Below are 25,227 nucleotides of genomic sequence, written 5' to 3'. Positions count from 1 at the left end.
CTGTTACTATTGTCCTTCTTTTAGGAATAATCATTCTCTATACAAAGAGTTCTTAACCTAAGATGGTAAACTTGGTTTAAAATTTTTTTTAGATAAGTATATCTCAATATAGTTGGTTTTTATTACACTCTTATGCATTTTATTTTATTTATTTAAAAACATTATTCTGAGAGTCTATAGTCTTAAGCAGGCTCCCTGTTGGGTCCATAACACAAAAAAGGTTAAGGACCCTTGCTCTAAAATATTGAGATTTGTAGATATATGTAGGCAATTTTGTCCTTTCTCCTTCCTTTTCACTTGAAAGTCCTTCTAATTAGATTTACAAGACTCAGGCAAAATTTATTTTACCAGACCTTGTTAGGTGTATTCTATGCCTGGCCAAGAGCTAATCATTTCAATATTTTAAGTCAGGATCCAGAAATCCAAATCCTCTTCTCCCATACCATTTTATGAAACAGCTCTTCATTTCTGAAAACTGCCTTTCTCTTCTGAAGTCTTTGCATTCTTCAGTCAGAAGCAATGGTGAAGACACCATCTATTTTCCTAAAATATTCAGTTTCTCATCCGAGACTTTAACAACGTCTTCTAGATTTCTTCTGGGAACATCCTTCTTGACCTGTCTGAATCACTAGAAGCAGGTAGTATCATCAGCTTTGACAATCTTAGGAAGATCTCTGCCATGTCACAGATTGATACTCCAGGAAGATGATACATTTTTGTTATCAAAGCCACATCAACAAATATTTGCATCACTAACATTCAACAGGGTGTCATGAACCATCACAGGTTATCTCTTCTTCCTCTGACTCTTGCTAAATATTCTTTTTCCTGATAGCTATTAGGATCCACATCAGCCATCAATAAGCATTTAAGTGGCTGCTATGATATGTGTTAGAGGTAAAAATATAAAGAATGAAACAGTCCCTAGGCCCAAGGAACTTCCCTTCTAATGAGGCTCATCATTATTCCTAGCAGGGCAAACAGCTGCCCTCTCTCTCCCCTTTGGGTATAGCTTTTCCCCTCCATTGGAAGAGCTTCATGCCTGTTATATAACTTCAAGTGTCCAGTGGTCCTTGTTCTCTTCCTCCTCTGTTCTTCATATTATTCCATCCTCTAGCCTCCTGGTCAGGATTTCCTTCTCTCTTCAGATCCTTTTTCTTCTTTATTTGTGTCTGAAAGCCCTTTATCAGTTTTTAAAAGGACCCTCATTCTGTGAAAACCTGAAGAATGAAGACACATTCCTCCAGATCTTTTTCCTTCTCTTCTAGGAGGAAGACCTATCTGAACACTGCACCAAAACAGTAGTTATTTAGCAATGGCAGCAAAACAGACACTGTCCACATTATGAACATCATTAAAACATTACTCTTCCTTCCCATCTCTCTCTTTCCTTTGTTATGGAAGTGAGTGAAGTCCATCGGCCTTAGGTTTCTTTGCAAACTGCCTTTTGGCCTCTTTGTTCCTCCTAGTGGAGGCTCCTTAGGTAAGCATTATTTAAAGGATCCTTCCCACCATTTCTTGGGAGAGAAGGCTAGCTTGCTCACCTGTCTGACTGGCAATTCATAGCTTTCTGTCAGAGGTTCAGTGTAAATAACACCTGAAAGCAGTTCCTGTGTAAAAGGGGTATCAAACTCAAATAGAAACAGTCACTAATCCATACATATGTTTTATTGCATTTTTATTTATTTTGTTAAACATTTCAAAATCACATTTTAATTTAATTTAGGCCACACTTGGTACAGGCCTCATCTTTAATACTTCTGATCTAGAACATGAATTCTCAAACTTTTTGATCTCAGGACCCTTCTATACTCATGAATCATTAAGGACTTCAAAGAGCTCTTGTGTACATAGGTTATAGCTATACTTCATATATTAGAAATTAAAATGATATAGCATTATTACGAAAATGGTGTTGACCTTACCCCCGAAAGGGTCTCAGGGACCTCTAGTGGACCCAGGACCATACTTTGTGAACCACTGATTTAGACTACTCATCTTTCTTTCCCATCCCAAGGATTGTTTTTTTTAAAAACCTTCTCCTGACTTTCTGCTCTTTGTCAGATAGTGTTCACCCTGCCAGCAAGCCTTTTTAGTCCTCACCCAGTCACTGAACAACCACCTACATGGTAAATGGTATCCTCTGTAAACTATTCAGTATAGGAGAATTATGTTAGAACACAGAAATCCCAGCACTATTGTTTATGGACTTTTATAGCATCTAGAGGTAGAAGGGACCTTAGAAGTCATGTAGGTAAACTTCCTCCTTTTTTCATATTAGGAAAGTAAGACCTCAAATGTTTAGTGACTTTCCCTGGTCACACAGTTAATAAATAGCAAAAGTGAGATTAGGAATAATACTCACTATATCAGGCTTTTATGTGATAGGAAGTTGAAGTACACATTGCTTTCTACAGAAGAGAATATAATTTGAGTAGAATTGAATCTGTGGTAAAGTAACACACATTTTAATGGGATGATGTAACTGTTCTTTACTTCATAAAAATAGCTTCTCAGAAGAGGAGAGCTATGTAAGTATTGTGAAAACTATATCAGCTTCAGAATGTGAACCTCTCTCTTAGAAAACATTTGTCTAAAAAAAGATCCTTTTAGTTGGGTCTTCTTGTATTAAACCGAACATGCTTTCTGGTATTAAAGATCCTCACAAGTCAGGCCAGCTCCAATTCACATTATGTCATTCCAGTTTTCAAAGGGCAAAATATGCACTGAAAGAAAAGAGCTATACCAGAGATGTCAAATTTGAGTCCCCGGCAATGCAACTCCCTATTACCAAATAAAATAAATAAAAATACAGTACAATATAGATAATGCTAATTTGTTATTTTCTAAGCCAATATGTGTCTGTATTTCTATTTGATATTGATATCACTGGTTTACATACACGTTATGCACAATCATGCAGATGGCAGATTGAACTTTTCTTAAATATGTTGGGATTATATTAATAAGGTCATCCCTGAGTCTGCTGTATTAGATCAATCACTGACAGCCTTCAGGATGTCTTCCAGCTCTCCGGATAACTCAACACATTAGCAACTTTTCCAAGACCTGTATTACAGCAACTTATGGAACAGAGTATCACCTATGGATGATTTACAAACACTATCTCCAGTCAATGGAGCAAAGGCAGTGAAGATAAAGAGGAAAAAGAAAAGGTCCTAACAGAACAGAACAGAAACCCTGGGTTGGAATTCCAGCCCTACTAATCTGTGTGGCCTTGGACAAGTCACTTCTCTTCTCTGGGCTTCATTTTCCTCATCTATAAAGTTGCTAGTTTCTTTCCAGCTCTAAATCTATGATCCTATCAAGTGGCATCAGAAGAACTCATCTGATTTTTAAAAAATTATTAATATCTTGTTTTTCCATGGCCTGGATTTCTCCCCTGCCCTGCATCCTTTTTCTTCCTTCTTTCTAGAGAACCAGTCTTTAAAAAAAAGGAAAATAGAAAAAAGTCACAAAACTGATCAATACATTGAAAATTCTGACCCTACCTGCAATGTCCCATGCTCATGTACCCCATTCCCAAGTCCTCCAAAGGAACAGGGGGAGGCGCTTTCTCATTTCTTCTTTGGTGAGCCAGTTATTCTCTGTAGTTCTAAGATAGTCATTTTGGGGGGGTCACTGTTCGATTCATATTGGTATAGTCACTGTTCTCTTAGCTGTTTACTTTACTTTGCATCAGTTTACATGTCTTTCTGTGCATCTCAGTATACATCAGGTTCTTTGTTTCTCACAGCATAGTAATATTTCATTACATTCATGTGGCACAATTTGTTTTGATGTTCCCCAATTGATTGGCATTGATTTTGTTTCTAGTTGTTTACGACTGCAAAAAATACTGCTATAAATTTTTTGGTATATATGGAGTATTACTTTTTGCCAGTGACCCCCTTGGAGTATATGCCTAGGAGTGGAATCTCTGGTTCAAAGGCTGTAGAAAGTTTAGCCACCTTACTTGTGAAGAGTTGGGACATTTTCACCACATTTTGTGTATAATTTCAAATGGCATTCCAGAATAGTTGAACTAGTCACATCTCTACCTTCTTCCCATTCTTCCAACATTGACTTTTCCTATTTTTTTTATCATCTTTGCCAACTTACAAGGTTTGAGCTGAAACTTCAGGGTTACTTTGATTTGTAGTTCTCTTAATAGTGATTTAGAGCATTCTTTTGTACGACTGTTAACAGTTTGCAATTCTTCTCTTAAGAAGTGTTTGATCACATAATACTTTAACCACTTCTCTATTGGAGAATGGCTTTTAGCCATATATTTCCATTAGCTGTTAATATATCTTAGATACCAACACTTACCAAAGAAATTTGATACAAATATTTTTCCCAGTTGACTGCTTCCCTTTTTATCTTAGGACTCATCTCCTTTTAAAGGCCAGGATTTTTTTTCTTTGCCAGGAAAAAAACTATGAACTCCAACAAAGTATAACCTCAATGCTTCATCCTGGCATGAAGGTGACCCTGAGTTCTAAATGAAATGGCAGTGGAGTATAAGCCCTGGCAGGTTTCACATAGCTAGAAAGGTTCCAAGCATGGTACCTGGGACAGGCTGTGTCTGCTGACTGAGAATGAGCCAAGCTATCCTAGGAGGAGCACATCACCAAGGCTGACCAGTAGGTAAAGAATTCTTTGACCATGTTGTCCCATGGCATTAATAAAAAAACAAAGTATGCAGATACCCTGTGTTCTGTGTAGCTCCCTTCAGCCAGTGATGGTGGCAGAGTGCTCGAATAGTAGGTAGAGGGTGCTAAGAATGACATTAATTCTTTAGGTCTCCCACAAATGCATTATCTTTGTCCAATAACTGAACTGATACACTACTGGAGAAACTGAACTATGGCCATATGGACTGTGTCACTATGAATGAATACAGAAGACAAAAATAAATCACAGGTTTTCTTCAACCCTCCACCATGCTTCTTCCTAACTTCCCTGCTTCTGTCAAGGGCGTCATCATTCTTCCAGGCACCCAGGTTTACAACCTCAGAGTTATCCTCCACTTCGCCTCCACTCTCCCATCCAGTTAGCTCCCAAGTCTTTTCTTTTTAACTTTTACCTCCACAGTCTATCTTGCATCCATCCCCTTTTCATCACTTACATGAACGATATCCTATTTCAGACCCTTATCCTCTCCTACCTACACAACTCCAACAGCTTCCTCACTGATCACTGCTTCCATTCTCACCTCTGCACTCCAATCCACTCTCCACACAGATGCCAAATTGTTATTCCAATGTCAGTAATCCGAATGTCCTTCCTTGCTCAAGAAGCTTCAGTGGTCTCTTCTTACATCTAATATGAATTACAATTTCTCCTCTTTGGCTTTTAAAACTCCTCACAGTCTGACGCCAAGCCATCTCTCCAGGCTGATGTCACATTGTCATCCCCTCCCAAACTCTGCATTCAGCCAGTCTGGCCTAATTGACGTTCCCCTGACACATCATAGTGTCTCCTGTGTTCTCCTCCTTATCACCACCCAAGCTCCACTCGGGTCTTCCCTTCTACACTGGATCATTCCTGATCCTTTAAAGAAGGATCTGTGTAATTGTGAGCACTTCCCTCTCTTCCCCTCCCTCATTATGAAATAACATCTCTGTCCACGTATTTCTTCCAGCGATAGAATATAACCTTGAAAGCAAGGACTGTTTTCATTGCTGTCCATCTCCAGAGTCTGTACATTGCCCTAAATGCGCACATAGTTGTTGAATAATAATGATGATGATGGCAGCAGTTAAATAACACATTAAGATGGGCACAGCGCTTTACAAATATTCTTTGTTTTATCCTCACAAAACCCTAGGAGGTTGGTGCTAGATGAGGAAACTGAGGCATAAAGGGGTTAAGGGACTTGCCCAGAGTCACAAAGCCAGTAAGTGTCTGAAGCTGGATCTTAACCCAGGTCTTCAGCTCCACTACGCCACCTAGCTTGCTTTAATTCTTACCAGCTGGTTGTATTCAATTGGGTTGAACTGAATTGAATTGGAAGGATGGCTCAGAGATTCTCCTTTAATAAAGGAATTGGCTTAATTGGACATCATGGACACAAAGGCAAAAAGAAACATCATTTCATGGGACAGTTAGTTATCTCACATTGCCATGTATGTACATGAAGAGCGTAAGCAAAAAGACCACTATGAAAATAATTGTAGCAACTTCTGTTGTACCAACATCTGTTGCAAAGGATGACGAAGTAGAGAATTCTATTTTTTTTGGAGGGGGGAAGGCAGGGCAATTGGGGTTAAGTGACTTGCCCAAGGTCACACAGCTAGTAAGTGTGTCAAGTGTCTGAGGCCGGAGTTGAACTCAGGTCCTCCTGACTCCAGGGCTGGTGCTCTATTCACTGTGCCACCCAGCTGCCCCAAAGCAGAGAATTCTTACAAAGAAAGTCGTCGTATCGTTGATGCTCTGTGACTTCAGTGCAAAGATAAACACAGTGGGGAATAATAGAATATACATATGTAGGTATATATGCATATATACATGTAGACATAGACAGATGCCCCTGTTTTCTCTTCTCAGTCCTTCTCCTTCTCCAGCTTCTTCCTGGCCATCTCTCCTTGTATGTCTCCCCAACACCTCCATCTCAACATGCTTTGAATACAGCAGACATCATCATCCCCACCCCGAAGTCTGTTCCTCTCTAAACTTCCCCATTTTGAGGGGGGCATCACCATCCTCCCAGCCACCCTAGCTCATAACTCTGATTCATCTTTGCCTTTCCCTAACCTAACAATATGAAATCAGATGCTGAGTCAATCCTGCCTCCACAACATTTCTCACAACCATCACTTCCTCTCCATTCACACTGACACAACTCTCACCAGGGAAGGAAAAGGAATAAGCATTTGTAGAAGTGCCTACTATGTGCCAGGCACTGTGCTAAGTGCTTTTTTTTTTACAAATATTATCTCATTTGATCCTCACAACAACCCTGCAAAGTAGGTGCTATTATTATCATCCCTGTTTTACACTTGAAACTGAGGGAAACAGGTTAAGTGACTTGCCCAGGGTCACACAACTAGCTAGTATGTGTCTGAAGCCTAATTTAAACTCAACATTGAACTTTATTCCTGATGCCAGGTCTGGCATTCTGGGCCACCTAGCTACCTCAAAGATCTTCCGAATTTTAGTCCTCTCTAAAATTCATCCTTCACACATTCATCTTCCTTAGGTACGAGTCTGACCATAGCACTCCCTGATTTGAAAAGCTGGCTCCCTATTGCCTATGTTTTCCTTATCCTGACACCTTAAACTTCCTAAAATGTGGCTTTGATCTATTTCCCAGCTTTATTTCACATTAATTTCCTTCATGCATTCTACATTCTCAACATACTGGTATACATATGAGTAATTCCCCGAACTCTAAAGGCCACCTTCTGCATCCATGTATTCACCCAAACCATCCCCCATGCATTCCCTCCTCATGGCAGCCTTTCAGATTCCTTGTTATTTGAGTAGAATAAAAACTCCTTGAGGGCAAATAATATTTTTGTTTTTGTCTTTGTATCTCCCTGCCACCCCACCCCATCCCCAACTTACCATAGTGGCTTTTACTTACTGGAGGCTTAATAAATATTGATCGAATATATGTTTTGGAATGAAAAGTAAAAGAAGCCAGTAGCTTGGAGATTATTCAGAAACCTTTGCCTAGCTATCATGAATATATATTCCTTCTTTTCGGTAATGGACCTGGCAAGTCCTAAACGCCACCACCACAAATGCAATTGAGTTTATATTAACAGACAGGAAATGACTGGTTACTGAAATGAGTTATTTCAGAATCAGCTAGTTGTGTATGGTCAGATTGACTGGTTTACACAAAAGCCAAGCCACACTAGAAGAAAGGATAAAAATGGAAAGACACTGTGTTTAGTTTTAACATATTGACTCAGAAAAAAAAAATGAAAACCGAGAAAGTAAAGACATTGATTCTAGTCATCGTTATTTCTTAGGGAAGTTTAGGACCAGAGACTGGATTTGTCATGTCATTAGTATAGGGAACTCCTAGACAGGGAAATCTCCTCTACCTGGCACTTTCACTGCAACTTAGAAAGAATTACCTAGAACACTGTGTTAGTCACTTGTTACTGACAAGTTACAGGAGTTGTCTAGGGTCACAAAGCCTGGTGAGTGTCAGAGGAAGACTTGAGCCAAGGTCTTCCTCACTCAAAGGCTGACTCTCCAGCCACTAGCCCACACTACCTCAGGAAGTTCAATTTATATGAAATAGTCATCACAATGAGGATGCTGAAAGAGCTTAAAACTCATTATAACCAATAAACACTTAGTGTCCTAAACAGAAATACCAGCCAGAGGCAAAATCAGTTTAGTACATGGGCTTATTTGCAAAATATTACAGAGTAGGATGATAGGAGATTATGAGCAACATCACCTAATAAAGTGACCAAAGTGTAATGGAGACATGGTGGGTGTAAGTAAACAGGCTATGGTGTATTACTAATGATGACTTTTGTGCCAAAAAATTCACAATATACAGTCAAGGGCTTGTATTGCCAAAGGAAAAAATGTGGGCTAGTCATGTATTGCCACTGGATAGCAGATACTGTCCTTGAATTCATTAATGTAGGAAGAGGCCTCTGGTACTCAATGGGATGTTTAAGGACGAATATAGACCAAAATCCCATAGGCTTAAGAGGCATGGATGGATTGCAGTCTGCACCAGGGGAGGGACTGTACACATTGATGAAATCACGGCTGCAGACAAATAGGGAAATCAACGTTTCTCTTACCATTTGGTTACAAAGAAATAGCTTTCCGTTTTGTCACATGACATTCAAATGTTTTGTGAGTTATGTCTGCATTATTGTTTTGAAGCAAACCTAGGAGTAAACAATATTCGATATAATATTGGTCCCAAACCTTTGTGTTGGTTTTCCTAAAAATCCTTTTTCACACTCTTTAGGAGGTAAATTAGATTTATGCATGCTAGTGATAGTGTAACACTAGTTCTACCAGTACTATTCACAAATATACTAATTGTCATCTGGATGTGTTCCTTTTTCTTTGTGCCTTTGCTTATTCTTTTCCCCTATGCTTAGAATGCTCTTAGAACGCTCTTCCATATATATAACCTCTGTGTTTTGAATTCCTGCCTTTTTTTATAGTTCAACACAAATGCACCTCCACCAGGAAGTCTTTCTAGTTTGTGTGTGTCACGCACACACGCTCACGTGCATCCACAGTGTTGGTAGTGACCTTTCCTTTCCCTCAGACTTCATATAGCACTATTATGCATTTACCACGTGTTATTTTTATATTATAGCATTTGTTGTATGTAACATTCTACGTGTGCAACACCTAACTCAGTCTGCACACATCTAGGAGCTTTCAGATGATTGTTAAACTGACATAAGCATGCTGAACAAAAGCTTCCCTTTCCTGACTTCTAAATCATACCCAGATTCATAGTCCTTGTGTACTTGTGCTGAATATTTTATGCAAAAAATATCAGTTTAAGTTCAAGAAGCATATATGGTATAATATAGGGTTATTTGGTTTCATTTCGTTTTGGTTTTTGACATCTGTTGAAGGCTAGAGGAGGAAGGGCTTATTTTTGCTCACTTTATTTGAATTTGGAAAGATAGAGCTATATTGTTCTTGAACTGGAAGCTAAACTAGATAATAAAGTCTGTAGGAGTAACCATACCAGACCATCAAAAACAAATGAGCAAAGGCAACTGGTCAAGCAAAAAGCATTTTTGTGCACCTTCTAACACACTGGAGAGATCTTTATATGGCCCTCTTATTTGCTTTCAGAAACAAATCTCTAGAGTCCCTGACTTTTGCCTCTGTTGTCTATGGAGATACAATGTCACTTACGCTACCACAAAGTTAGAGAGTGTTTAAGGAGCCCCGACAGATCTTAGAATATCAGAGGTTACTGGATATGGTTAGTTACAAGCCGCCTGACCATATCTGAATGTGTCAAAGAGGAGAATGCTCTTGTTACACACCTGACTGTGATGGTTATCAGTGATTTATCTAGGTCTGGCCATGAGCATGTGTGGAAGAGAAAGGACTGAGTCCTTCTATGTCAGTACTTTGGTTCAGGCACAGCACATACAGGACTTCTGTCTGCTCCCAACCCTGTATTATTGTAAGAATTTTCTCTGCAAAAGTAAAACTTTGTATCTGCTGAAGGAGACAATATGCAAAAGCGGGTATCTGAAACCGTTCTTTCCGTTGCAAAGAGACTTCAGTTCTGTTTCCTGGCTGTCCTGGATAGAACTTTGTAATTTGAGGATGGTGATTGTTTCATCTTACACTTTCTTCTTTTTCTTCCCTGTGTACCTGTCAAATTTCGCTCAGATTTTGAGGTGATCATTAATTTTGAGGAGCTTATTGTATGGCTCATCTCAAACCATGTTTTGCTTTGTCAGTCCCATTTCTCTCTCACCATGTAGAACGCCCAAGAGTTGATACTTGGGAGATTGTCTGGAGAAATCCTAATTAGTGATTTATCTGTGAAAGCATTTATGCTGGCCGATTACTGAAGAATAAACATTTCCCACAATGAAAATCAATTATTTCCTGAGTGTTAACTTGTCTGACAAGCAAGAGATGGAGGGAAAAAGATCTTTCAAAGACTTTTAATGTCTTGCAGTTCCTAAAGATAAATAAATAAGTTAGCTGTACCTCTGACATCAAAGATAATGACTTCTAGAGCACGGCTTGAGAAATAAAAATTAGTGGTAGTTTCTTATAATAGTAAGTTATTAGCATTACTTAAAACATTTCCTTTCAGTTCCCTGGCTAACTTTGTAGAAGGACTGCTGTGGAATCTTCCAAGTACAGCTAAATGTATTCTAGAAAATTCTTTATCAGACTTGCTAAAGGGGAATCAGAGGAATCAAATACTCCAAAGGTCATGCCACGTTTTTTAAAGGTCCACTTTACAATTAAAGTAATAGGATCATTGTTGCTTTAAGCAAACAGAAGACATAAAGTAAAATTTTAAAACATTTCCACAGAAAATTTCAGCTCAATGAAACTTGGGCCATTAACATGGAATTTGGCAAAATACCATAAAATACCTAATATTTTGGAAAATATGACATGTATGGTATAGCTTTTATGTTTCTAAAGCTTAAAACTGGGCTAAGACTTTTGGGACACCCTCCATTTGTTTTTCAGATATAAGATGCTTCTCTAAAATTCTGTTTTCAAGGCATTTATATGTGTGTCACAAAAATATGGTACTAAAATATTTTCAAAACACACTATTTAGTACACACAGCAAATTATTTTAAGTAGACTTGCTCTTATTAACTCAGCCTTTTAAAATGGGATACGATTTGTGCTTCAAATGTTTTACAGCTGATTTCATCTTCAATTTCAGTAACATTTATCAACATGAAAAGGTAAAGAAAAGTTACACAGAAAGCATATTAAGGCTTGGGGACCATAGGTAATCCTGGGATTCTGTGGTAGAGAGCCTCCTTTACTATCACCATTTGATTTCTGCCAGGATGCGAAGTTGCTATGTACCTAAAGCTGTGCTTTTTCTATGTCTTCCCAGTGCACGTTTCCCAAATGGGGACATCTGGGAGACTAAACAGCACCCTAGCCCAAGTTGCAAAGTAGTTTTTGCTATTTTTTTCTTCTTTTAAACTTTTTTTCCTTCAGAATCATAAATGTAACTTTAGCCAGGTAGGTTGTGCTGTGGATAGAACACAGGCCTTGGAGTCAGGAGTTTGAATCCTGCTTCAGACCCCCTTGCTAGCTGTGAACTTTGGGTAAATCATTGAACCTCAGCTGTAAAACGGGGATAACAGTGGTACCCATTTCACAGGGTTGTTGTAAAGCTCAAATGATCTGACATATGTAAACTGTTTCACAAACCTCAAAGCACCATATAAATGCCAGCTATCATCGTCATCATCATCATGATTCTTAACAGCCTGCACTGATGAGTAAAAGGTACATCTCCATCTTGGAATTTCCTTCAGAAATTCAGTCTTTCCGGTATTTTCAGTGGGCTTAATTTCTTTAAACTTCTATTCTTGTTCATCTTCATTTATTTTATAAGTAGAAAATAGCTACATGTATTTTATACATCTGGCTCTGGTCAGATAAGCTGCTGATCTCTCAAAAGAAGCGTACACAGCTTATACAATAATCACATTAGGTTTCTTCATTCAGTTTTCTTTCCTTCAGTCTATGGGATATAAATTTAAATGTAAAAACTTTTCAAATACATTTTCCTTGTGTTATGGCTCTCGTTCTTGTTGCTACTGACCCCTGGAAATGAGGCACATAAGAATACTGTGGGCAAATATCAAATTGTAGTTTCTAGTCTTTCTGTAACAAAGGAATTATGACATTTTGAGATGGTGCTGTCAAACAAGTGTCCCTCTTTGCAAAGCAACTAACCCAAAGAATCTGCTTTATTCTGCCATGCAGTCATTGTTGGGAGGGTGCCCATGGCTACGTAATAATGTGAAGAGCTGCAGGTGCCCACTGTCTGCCATTGGTTTGTCTGATACCATGCATTTTGTGTCATTGATGGGTGAAGCATTTTAGTATGAGGTTACAGCTTCAATTATTTGGTGAGCTTTTTAAGTTTACTTATGCCCATAGCACCTAAGCTAGTACTGGCTAAAACAGTCCCAATCCCTAATGAGTTTTTGCTTAAATAGTGAACATACATTTTTAAATGGTTTTAACAGCTGTGGCCAATGCAATATTACCATGTTTCCAATGTTCTTGGACCCCAGAGTAGAGGAAAGCAAAAATAAGAAATACAGTAGACATAAGAAATGCTAGATAGAAGCATCTTTAGTTGAAAAAATTAAGATGAATCACTATACTGGCCTTATGATTTGGAATTAGCAATTGCAAAAAGAAAAAAGAATTCATAAACTGGTTTTAAGTGTCTCTGATATCCGCACATCAGATTGTGTTGTTTATGACAAGCCAAATACAGCCTTGTGGTTCTTTTTCAAGCGTACTGCTGAGTACAAAAGTTATATACAAAATAGCTGGGCTTATCCCTAGTAGAAAGGAGTTAATGTTTGGTATCTAAAGAACAATAAGGGTTTGCTGCTTGGCTGATCAATGCTGGATCAAGTTCACATTCCCAAGCTCCCACTCTCCCACCTACATATGTTGGGGGTGGAAACAGCAAAAAGAGGGAGGACATCCTGGTCCTTTTTCTGCAGAGAGATGTGAGATCAGACTCTCCTAATATGGACACAGCTGGGCTTGCATAGCATTAAACACTGATTTAATCCACTGCTTGAGAAAACACCCTGCAAAAAGGAAAGAGATTTGCAGCCAATTAATTCTTGCCCTACCCATGTTTTCTTTGGCCAACTGTATGTACAGAGTTAAATCTTTTATGAATAAACTTTCTGGAAAACACATATATGTGATGTATGTGTATGTATATATACACATATATAAAATATATATATTATATATAAAATCTGAGAATTTGTGAAACGTTGTACACTATGTATTGATTTCAGGCCCTTTCTGATATGTGTACACACACACACACATACACACACATATTTTATTTTACTTCCATAAAAAACCACGAATGTTGTTTCAGGGAGCAAAGGCCCATTCCTTTTGCATTGCAGAAGAGTGGCTGTAATAGGGACATTTGGGAAACTAAACAGCATCCCAGCCCAAGTTTTAGGAGCAAAGATGCCAGGTCTTTAAAAGGTACATGGAATTACATACGTATGTTCACTTTCTCAAAGACCTTACCTCCTTTAAGAACACACACAGGTTTGTCTTGGAAGTATGGGAAAGGTTCTTAACTATAGCTGGAGATGAATGCTTTCTTTAAAAATCTAATTTAATGTTAATCTGAATATATATGTATGTGTGTATATATGTATGTGTCTATATCTATATATATTTATCTAATGTTATAATATTTACATAGTTATCTAAGATGTTGTTAGAGAACATCTTTCTATATATATGTTATCTGGGCTGGTTAGCAGAATAGGCATGAACATAGTACTTAAGATACAAAATTCCATGTTTGACCCCTGCTTGCATCAGTTGGCTTTGTACTTGGAAAAAAATTATTTTTTCTACAGACATAGATGCTTTCTTAACTATCTTCCACATGCAAGCTTTGAATCACAGAAAGTCCATTATAAAAGACTGTGGATGAGTGGATGGCAAGCTTAGCACAACTCATAAACAAACACCTGGAAAAGACAATTTTTATTATGTTAACAGTATATTGGAAGATTATGTACGTATATTGACATCTAGACATAGAGAGAGTGGGAGGGAGAGAAAGAGAGGGGAAAGAGAGAGAGACAGAGACAGAAAGAGACCAAGATAGAGAGGGGAGAGATAGAGAGGGGAGAGAGAGAGAGAGAGAGAGAGAGAGAGAGAGAGAGAGAGAGAGAGAGAGAGAGAATAAAAACAGTAATTAAGATAATGCACGTTTTTTGTGTATTAAAATGGAATTAGATGAAGGCACAGACTTATTTCCACTTGCTCAGTGCCTAGAACCTACATCTTGTCTATATTACAGCTGACTTCTGAGAGACAGCCTAGTCTGGTAGAAAGCACACTGCAGTCCGAAGACCTTAGTCGATACACTTGGCTGTGTCACCTTGGATAAGTTGCTGTTTTTCTAGTGGGGAGTGATAGGTCTGCCACTTATTACCGATGTGTCCTTGGGGAAGTAACTTTCCTTCTCTGGACTGCACTTCCTTCATCTGTAAAATTAAGTGGATGGACCAGATGACTCTGGTGGTCCCTTCCTACTCTAAATCTGATACTGTGGTATTATTAGGCAACAGTCAAGTGACCTAACAAAAACATCTGCTATGTTAGTGTACTACAAGCACACGTGTACACGTATACACACACACACACACACATACTCATATTCCCTTTAGGCAAGGATAGAACCATAAAAGGGCAGTACTAGACCCATTGGGTAGTTTGTTTACTTCCCATTACTTTTGTTTTTATGTGAGCAACCATTTCTGGGGCCCTGTCAATACAAAATTATGCCCTAAGATTATCATGCTGAATGACCACCACATACCCAACTGGTTGTGGGACTGTGCTCTGAAGAAGGAATGATGTGGAACTGTTACTGCTGAGAAAGATCAGCACCATGGCAGGAAGAGAAAGAAGCAATGGAACAAGAATTGAGAAGAACTCTACTGTTAGAGAAATGTTAACCTTTTGCTATTATACTGATAAACCTATGCAATTTGGGTTTTATATAATGGCACCAGGACCTTTAAGATGTCATCTATTTCAGGGGCAGCTAGATGGCGCAGTGAGTAGAGCACCGGCTGTGGAGTCGGGAGGACCTGAGTTCAAATTTGGCCTCAGACACTTGACACATGTACTAGCTGTGGAACCTTGGGCAAGTCACTTAACTCCAATTGCCCTGCCAAAAAACAAACAAATAAAAGATGTCATCTATTTCTAAGCTGCTTCTTCTGAAAGAATTTAACTATCTAAGGACGTATCATCTCCAGAACACAGTGCCTGCTGACTCTCTATTTTTTTTAATTTTCTTTTTTTTTAAATTTTTTTTATTTTTAGTTTACAACACTCAGTTCTACATAATTTTGAGTTCCAGATTTTCTTCCCTCCCTTCTCCTCTTCCCTCCCCAAGATGGCATGGAATCCCATATAACTTCCACATATAACTTCACATTGAATTAATTTACATACTAGTCAAGTTTTTAAAGATTTCTGGGAGTGAAGATTCCACTATTTTATAGTTTATTCTTCTGCTTATTAACTGATAGTGTCAAAGTATTTTCCCTAGAATGTAAATATAAAAAATGACATGTAGGTCATTCGAATAGCCATTTCCATTACACTGGTAATCTGGCTTTGGCAGCAACAAGAAGGGGCAGAATGTGTTAGCAGTTCCATGTAATGACTTCAGACAGTTAGATATGATGTCCCCTGATTTGTTGTGGGATCTGTCTTTTGTTAAAGTACCAAAATCCTTTTTGAACCCAATTGTTTAGTTTTTTTCCCTCGTGTCCAACTGTTTGTGACCACTTGGGGGGGGCGGTTCTTGGCAAAAATACTGAATTCCTTCTCCAGCTCATTTTTACCGATGAGGAAATTAAGGAAAACAAGGTTAAGTGACTTGCCCACAGCTAGGAAGTGTCTTAGGTTGGATTTGAACTTGGATCTTCCTGATTCTAGGCCTGTTGCTCTATGTTACTCTATCCATTGTTCCACCTAGCTGCCCTCACACCAAATTATATGATTCCAACATGCAACTTCAGAGTGTGATCATTTCTGTTTGTTTCTATATGTAGTATAGAAGCAGTATAGCAGATGCCATTTAAGTCCTGAAGTTGGAGAGACAGAATTGTCTGTACCCATCTCATGTCGAGTTAGCCACAGGACCAGAGAACCAAGAATGGGCAGAGACCTTTGAAGTTCTCAAGTTCATCCCTCTCATTTTTCAGAAGAGCAAACTGAGGACGTTAAGTGACTTATTGAAAATCATAGTGACCTGGTCAGAGCCAGGATTTTATATCAAAGTGACTTAATATAGTGAGGGACATAATATTTAAATTTTGGAATATCAGAATCTGTGAGATAGACATATCTATACATACATGTATACATAAACATACCTGTGTATATATACACGTGTATATATATACACACATATGTGTACATATCTATATATACATACATATATAGAGGGGGAGGGGCATGGATTCAACAATCTCTGTGACCTTTGCCAGTTTGAGCGTTCTATGAAATGTGGTTCCACTATTCTCTTTATTTGTTTCAAAATTAATTCAGGCTTCTACAAATGCCTCTGTGTTCTAATATTCTGAGATTTTATTCAGAAGTCATATTCTAGTAACCTAAACTTTTGTAGTACTTACTTTTTGTACTAGTTTAAGCCCATTTCCTTTAGTTTGAGTTCAATGGAAATGAAATATCCAAGTAATGCTTTTGTTAAAAGAATCCTTTGTGATGTTTGCTATCATTAAATGAATACATGTATAGATTTAATTCTGGCAAATGATTTTCTCCTCCAAGATACTGTATATACAATTAAGGTACACTGCCACCAGGTGGTGGTAGGGGTCTTGATCATATGATCTGAACCACCATACTTCAATCTGATACCTTTACTCAAGAGAATTAGAACTGACTTTGCCATACTTCTCCCCTTTTGGGGGATCCAGGAGGAAGAGTCAGAAATAGATATCTTTATTAAAACACCATAATACAACATTTTTTAATGAACACAATAGTATTCAAAATGACAAGAGAAAGCAGTATTTAAAGAAATGAACTGAATGGAATTTGATATCTTTCTCCCCCATCCTTAACTATTAATTATATCTGGTCTTGTAATAATAATATTCCAACCCATGTCTCATCTCCAATTCCTGATTAGAAAATTCTCTTCAAACTCGCCCTGAATCAGAGGCAGTATTTAGCAATGCAAAAAGTACTGAACTTGGAATCAAAGGGCCTGAGTTCAAGTTCCAGCTTGCTTTATTAAGCAAAGTCATTTTTACTCCCTAAGCCTCAGTCTCCAAATATATAAAATGGGAATATTGATATATATACATATATATATACATATCCTATGTAATTCGCAACGTTATTGTGAGAAAAAATGCTTTGTAAACTGCAAAGTACTGTATAAGTACAATGTTGTCGTCTTGGAATCGGATCCCTCCTAGGGATGGCCAGCTTGGAATAAAAGCATCCTTTGAGCCTCTCACAGCTGTCAGCCTCTCTCTTTCTTGGCCACAGAAGATCTTTTTACCTGCTTGGGCTGTTCCAGTTAATTAAAGGAATGACCTTATCCTGCCCTTCTGGAATTTTTACCATGTAGACATTTCTGCCATTTCCTCTGACTTCCATGGATTTGCTCCTATCCATGTTGTAGAAGTAGGAAAAAAGAGACCGAAGCACATAACTTCATCCCGCTGCCAACAGAGTGAAACCTGAATGACTTTTTTTTCCAATCAGAAAAGGATAATTTTAAGCTGTATTTTAAAAGAGAGAACATCTCTCCTCCCACCTCCCTTCCCTCAGCTGCAATCTCTGGCTGCTAGCTATTCTACTAAGTACTGCTTAAAATTTCAATTCAGTTGTCTTCTCTTAGCATTTACAGTTGCTCCTAGCAACCGAAAGGGCTTTTCCTCCCCCTTGTTTTCTGCTTTTTTACAAACTGCCTTGACTATATAGGGACTGCTTTAGCAAGAGAATTCCTTGGAGCCAGTTTCTTTAGAACATATTTCCACCAGAATAAAGCATTATAAAAAAGTAATGTAAACAGAATACATAACATTATGAGATATTTAAAGTGACTTCATCCTACTTGAAAACAGTTGTTAAATTTTCTCACCTTAAAATAATTAATCCAATTCAGTTACTCTTTCCTCCTTTAGTTTTTCAACATCCCATCTCGAGTGAAGTCAATACTAGAGTAAATAGATTTAAACGATATCAGGAAGAATTTAAGTTAAACACAAGGAATCCTTTTTTGATATTTAATGGACGTGGCAAAACAGATGCTTGTCTAGTGCTAAGCTTAGTGGGAAAATTCTTTTCCAGTCTTTATGTATCATATCCTATTAATCATACTAATGTCTTAACTTTTAATACTATCTCAGTGTAACATTTAGCTTCTAGACACTCGTGACAGTTACTGTTTAAGAATGCATTCACTTAATAGAAATGTGAAGTGTGTTAAAAATAGCTAATTATATTACCTTGGGGGTGAAAACAAAATGACTCCAGTTTAAAGAATTAAGAGGCATTTTTTTTGACTGAAAAAGCAGAAGAAATAAATTTGGAAGTTAAATATACTGTTGGTATGATCATGAAAATCAAGTCCCTTCACTGATGGAGCACTAGGGAATGCATTATTGATATTCCGGTTGCCAACTACATAATTTCATGAGGCAGAGGATAAATTTTGGTAGCCTTATATATCATTACTTTCCCCTACTTTCTTGATAGTTATTTAAAGCAATGTGAATGCAATGATGACTTCATATGCTTTATTTCTAGTCAGTATGGTGAATTTTTAAAAAAAAAATTATATAAATTCCTTATTTGTAAAACTAGTATTTAATGGATGGAAAATTAGGACCCTTTGGTTTTATTTGTTGCTTTCCCCCCCTCTTTGGAAGGACAAGGGTATTCAAATCCTACCTCAGAAACTCACTTGCCATATGATACTAGGTAAGCTGCTTGCCCTCTCTAGATCTTAGTTTCCTTATCTATAAAATGAAGGGGTTGGTCTTGCTGATCTTTAAGGTGTCTTCCAGCTCTAAATCCGTTATCCTATGATACTAGGCTGCTCCTAGTCTTTTATCCATCTCTCTGTCTAATAACCTGCCAAGAATAGCGTAAGGTTCTTCAAGACACAATTCAAGTAATCTTCCCCATTTCTATGGTGCTTAAGATTGATAAAACGTTATCCTTGTACCATGCGGTAAGGTAAGGAGAGCAGGCATTTCCACCATTTCTGTCTGTCTGTATATCTGTCTGACATAAAATCCTCTGTTTGGTGTTAAAACTCCTTCATAGCCCAACCCCCAGCCCCAGCTTTCAGTCATCTTACACCTTATTCCCTCCCCCCTACGCCTCAGTATTGTGACACTGGCTGTCTTGCTGGTCCTTGAACTAGACACTCCGTCTTCACAGGCTGAGCCCAAGCCTAGAATGTTTTCTCTCCTCATCTCTCACCCCTGGCTTCCCTGGCTTACTTCAAGTGCCAGCTAAAATCCCACCTTCTACAAGAAGCCTTTCCCAGTCCCTCTTAATTCCAATGTTTTCCTTCCATTGATTATTCACAATTTTTCCTGTATGTAGCGTGTTTGTACATGGATAGTTATTTGCATATCATCTCCCCCACTAGACTGTGAGCTTCTGGAGAGCAAAAACTGTCTTTTGCCTCTGTACTCTGAGCACTTAGCCCAGTGCTCTTAATAAATACTTTATGACTGTCTATCTATCTGTATGTGTGTCTGGACAAATATAAATTATACTGCTTGAGCGCTACACTTCTGGAGCCTTCTAAATACTGTTAGTTCTCTCGTAATACTTAGAAGAAAATTGGCACCACATATCTCAGAATCACACTGAAATCTCACATGACCTCTCTTAACAGTCACCACACACAAAAATGCTAGGATGGGATCGAAGAATGAGAGTTCACCTGATCCTACTCCCCCATTTTACAGAATAGTAGAGTGACTGTGGCATCTTTCCTTTGTTTCTCATTTTAAGAAAATTCGAGTTCTTCAAGTTGGCCTGCGGTGTGACCCCAAGTGGTTGCGTCATACAACAGTTGGAGAGTAGGAAAATGGTTGCATTCCATCCTCCCCCTAAGAGCCAATCATTGGGTTTGTCACCCACATAACCATCCCTACACTTTGCTAATTATTACCCAACATTCCCCAACCCTGCTTGTTTCTGGATTTTGCAGTCTCCCCCTCTTCTGCCACTGGCATTAGCCAGTCCCCACAGGGGATACAGCAGGAGCTGTGCTGGTTCCATTGAGAAAATCCTCTCCCATGCTTCAAAGCTCACCTGGGTATGGCAGGTGCCCCACCACAAGGTCTATGCTCAGGAACAGTGATGTGTAAAAGTCCCCCTCCCCCCACCACTATGGCTTTTTGTTTTGGGTGGAACAGATAAAGTTGCACAAGATTAGAATACATGGCTGGGTTGCCATCTCCATTGCAAATCTCTACATTATCTTTCACCTCAAACTCATCCCAATTTTGAACTTCCCTTTTTCTGTTGAGGGCAACGTAGAACTTCCTGTCACCCAAATTCACAACCTCAATGTCATCCTTCTCTCCTCACTTGTACATCCCAGCATAAACAACATGAACTGTTGCTTGTCAAACACTCTCCATCTCTGTCTTCTTTCTCCCCACTCACACAGACCAAATCAAGTTAAAAATCACCTCTTCCTTGGACTACTGCAGTGACCTCCCTGCCTCTATTCTCTTTCCACTGAAGTCCACTCTCCACTGATCTGCCAAATTGCAGTTCTGCATGTCACCCTCCTACCAAAAATAAACTCCAGTGGTTTTCTGTTGGCTCTAGAATCAAATTTAAAGTCCTCCATTTGGCACTTAAAGCCTTTCAGCCTTACTGTACCTTACACCCAAACTTGCCTTGTTACTGTTCCTCTCACTCGTACAAAAACATGGCTAAGGTATGATACTATCCACAAAGAACAAGGAGGGAGTTTCTTCTGAAAACCTTCTGCTGAGCTGGAATCAGAGACAATTTACTTGTGATTGTTTTCATATTGTATATGGCAAATATCTACCTAGAGAGAAACATGACTCCTGCTGCAAAGTCGCCATGTTCACTGATTTCTAGCCTGTTATTCGATTGTTGTAGTGTACGTCTTTCAATAAAAACCATTATATAGCCCAAAAATTGGATTGTGTATCTTTCAACAACAAAAAAATAAATTTGCCTGTTTGGTTAACTCATCATATAATAGCTATTGTTTTGATGACATTAAATTAAAAAGGATCTGCACAAATGAAATCAATGTAGCCACGATTAGGAGGAAAGCAGGAAATTGGGGAAAAAATTTTATAGACATTTCCTCAGATAAAAGCCTCAAATCTCACATATATAAGGTACTTTGTCAAATTTATAAGACTGAGTCATTCCCCAGTTGGTAAATATACAAAGGATATGAGCAGGTGGCTTTTGGATGAAGAAATCACAGTTACATCTAGTGATTTTAAAAATGCTCTAAATCATTATTGATTAGAGAAATGCAAACTTGAACAACTTTGAGATATCTCACACCTATCAGATTTTAGTAAACGATAGAAGGGGAAAATGACAAATGTTGGTGGGGATGTGGAAAAACTGGGACATTAATACACTGCTGGTGAATTGTGAACTGATCCAACCATTTTGGAGAGCAATCTAGAATTGTGCTCCAAGAATTACCCTTTGACCTAGCAACACTACTGTTAGGTATGTTTCCAAGGTGATTAAAGAAAATGGAAAAGAGCTTAAATATTGCAAAATATTTAGAGAAGCTCTCTTTGCGGTATCAAAGAACTGGAAATTGAGGGGATGTCTATCAACTGGGGAATGGCTAACCAAGCTGTAGTATATGGTTATGATGGGATGTTACTGTGCTGTAAAAAATGATGACCAGGTTGATTTTAGAAAAAATGTGGAAAGACTTTCATGAAATAAAGAAGAGTGAAATGAGTAGAACCAAGAGGATGCTGGATATAGTAAAAGCAATATTGTTTGAAAAAATAACTACAAATGGCTAAGCTATTCTGAATATTGTAAATATTCAAATCAACTGGACGTATGAATCAAAGGACCTTTGAAGGAGGATACTATCCACCTCCAGAGAAAGAACTGATAAATAGAAGTATTTATAGTATGCTTTTACATAGATAGATCTATATCTATATCTGTGTCAAATGGTGGCCTTCTCTAGTGTGGAAAGGGAGGGAGACAGCTTGGAACTTAAAATGTAAAAAAAAATTAATTCAATAAAATAAAACAAAACTTACATAGTACTTTAAGTTTTACAAAGCACTTTATGCATATTTCCTCATTTGGTACAACAGCTCTCTACAGTAGCTGCTGTTATCCCCATTTTAATTACTAGCAATTACTTGTCTTTCCTGTCCCTCAGGACATTCACAGTGATTTTTCAAAAATAATGAAGCCTATTCAATTATCTGTCTCACTTAAATATGGGCAATATCAACTATCATTGTTACTTATTTATAACATAATTCTTATTGATTATTAATATTTGAGCAACAGCAAAAGGTTTTAATACTAATAAAATTTTAAAATTACTATCTTTAGTTCATCTTGAATTTTCCATTTTTGCATTTTTTCTAACATGTATAATATATTAGGACAAAAGTATATGTATATTATTTATAAATAATATGCAAATATTGGGGAAATGAGCGCTCAAAGAATTTTAGCGATAGGGGCATGCGATCAAAACATTTTGGATATCATTGAGAGAGGGTGAACAAAGTAACACTAGAGGATAAGGTAAAAGAGCCCAGACCTCAATTCCAATTCTAATAACTTCACTGTTACTCTGATAAATACCGAAGCTAGCCCTATCTATATTAATCTGAGTGTTATATTTTGAAACTGAAACAAGGAAAAGCCCAACAAGAAGTAATTGGCTACATCCTCCACTTATTTTTAGAACCAGTTGTAAGATGAATTTGCAGTAATTACTTTGGCTTCTGTTGTCTGCTTTTCTCTCTTATTCTTTCTGTTTAAAAAAATGTTGATGGGTCAAAAGAACGGGATATTTAAGGAAATTGGGTGTGTTTATATGGAAGCATCTTAGTATGTCAATATTGAATCATTCAACATTGGAATTCCTAGGTCTAGCTGAAGTCAGAGAACAAACTGTAGTGGGTAAAAGGAAATGTCTGCCGATAATAGTTTTCTATTGATCCTGAACTGTCCTAAGTAGTCTTAGAAGCCTAAGTGCTTAAGAGTTCTCTCTCCATTTAAAATTAAGTAGCTTTCCAGTTATACAAAGATGTTCCTCATTGTTTGTAATGTTTTACTGGCCCAAGTGTATGTATTGGGAATGCTTATATTTTTGAAAATTAACTATTTTTTAAACTCTTTCCTCCTAGTAGACAAAATAATCTACACGGTTCAGCAAGGCAGTTCTTTGAGGGCAGAAACTGATTTTTTTGCCTTTTTTCAGTATCTCTAAATACCATGACTAGATCACACTAAGCACTTAATCAGCAGTGGTCCAACGAGTACTAGATTTGTGTCAGAGAACCAGGACCAGACTATATAGCAGGTAGCCTGCAGGACACTGGGCAAGTCACTTAATTTTTCCTGAGGTTCCTTCCAGCTCTACATCTGTGACTCAAAGTTAACCATTAATAAAATAGATTATCTTTTAAACCTCTTAGGGCCCTGGGCTAAGCCAGGCTTGCAGTCAGGACTACCTGAATTCAAATCCCAGTCTCCAAGGAATGCCGCTCACTGGGTGTGGTCCATGTGTCCCTTTGCCCGGGTTTCCTCAACGTTAAAATGGGGATAGTAATATAAGCACCTACCTTCTAGACTTGTTTTGAGGATGAAATGAGAGAATATTTTTAAAGCACTTAGCACAATGCCTGGTATATAGTAGACACTTAATATATGCTTCTCCATTTCCCCTAGTACTAGCAATGGAACTGAAATAATGTTCCTAGCAGTGTCCGATTAAAGTCATGTGAAGCAGCTTACAAACCACTTTTCTTCAAGCCACCATTCTAGACGCATCTGGGATTTTCTTTCCTTCCTGGAAACAGAAACACTAAGTAGAATGCTAGCCCTCTGGGCAGGCCTGTTGTACATTTTCATGATGGAACTGCATCAGGAATGTACTTTTAAGTAGTCCTGTTGTGAATATGAACTGAAGGGATGAAATAAGATTTTCTACTGTGATGTCTCCATTAAGAAGTTCTTTGTGTAAACTACTTCATGGCGATGTTGCTTCTATTTAAAGCAGAGAGTTTGATCTTGGCTTTGATCTAAGGCTTTTGATCTCGAAAGAAAGATGTTGTAGTAATAAAAAAGGGGGGGGGAGGGTTAAGAGATTTTCTTTAGAGAAATGTGATAAAGTTAAAGGGATACTGTCAAGATTAGCAGGCGAAAATGTGACCCACGTCTTCCCTGCCCGCCCCCATCCGCCTTATTTACGTACATGTAGCTTCTAGTGATGTCACCATCATGTTTCATATATACAGAACTCTAGCGCTTCTATAACAAAACTCATGGAAGTAATGAAGCAAAATTATTTCATGGCAGAAAAACAACTAGCATATGGAAAAGTTTTATATACCCAGAGCAAACTGTCTTTTCCCCAAATATGAAAAAATATATTTTGAGTATCACTTGTATCAGCTACAGTTACCTTGGGGGGGGGGTCTTTGTTGATGGTTTTTTGTTTTATTAACGTAGATTGCATCCGAATTTAAAGCAGCAGCTAGAAAGTTGGGTCACCGTAGTGCTCAAATCAAACAGGGCCCATCCTGGCCAACCTGCATTTAACGAATGTCTGGAGTTCATTAAGGGCGGTTTCTGAGATGCCATAAGTAGGTGGTAAGCAGAAGGCACACTGGCCTCTCAGCCTTTAAAATGCCCCTCATCATTCCCCCTGGGAACCCACCT

At 38.1% G+C, this 25,227-nt stretch overlaps 1 protein-coding gene across 1 annotated transcript in view; it reads left to right on the top strand.

Annotated features, from left to right (window-relative positions):
• Positions 1-25,227, top strand: part of LOC118834457 (aminopeptidase O (putative)) — a 542,097-nt gene that overhangs the window by 397,089 nt on the left and 119,781 nt on the right. The window lies entirely within an intron of this gene.

The sequence above is a fragment of the Trichosurus vulpecula genome, chromosome 1, assembly GCF_011100635.1.
Source record: "Trichosurus vulpecula isolate mTriVul1 chromosome 1, mTriVul1.pri, whole genome shotgun sequence".
NCBI lineage: Eukaryota > Metazoa > Chordata > Mammalia > Diprotodontia > Phalangeridae > Trichosurus > Trichosurus vulpecula.
The sequence above is the reverse complement of the archived record's forward strand: the minus strand, read 5'-3'. Positions and strand labels throughout refer to the sequence as shown.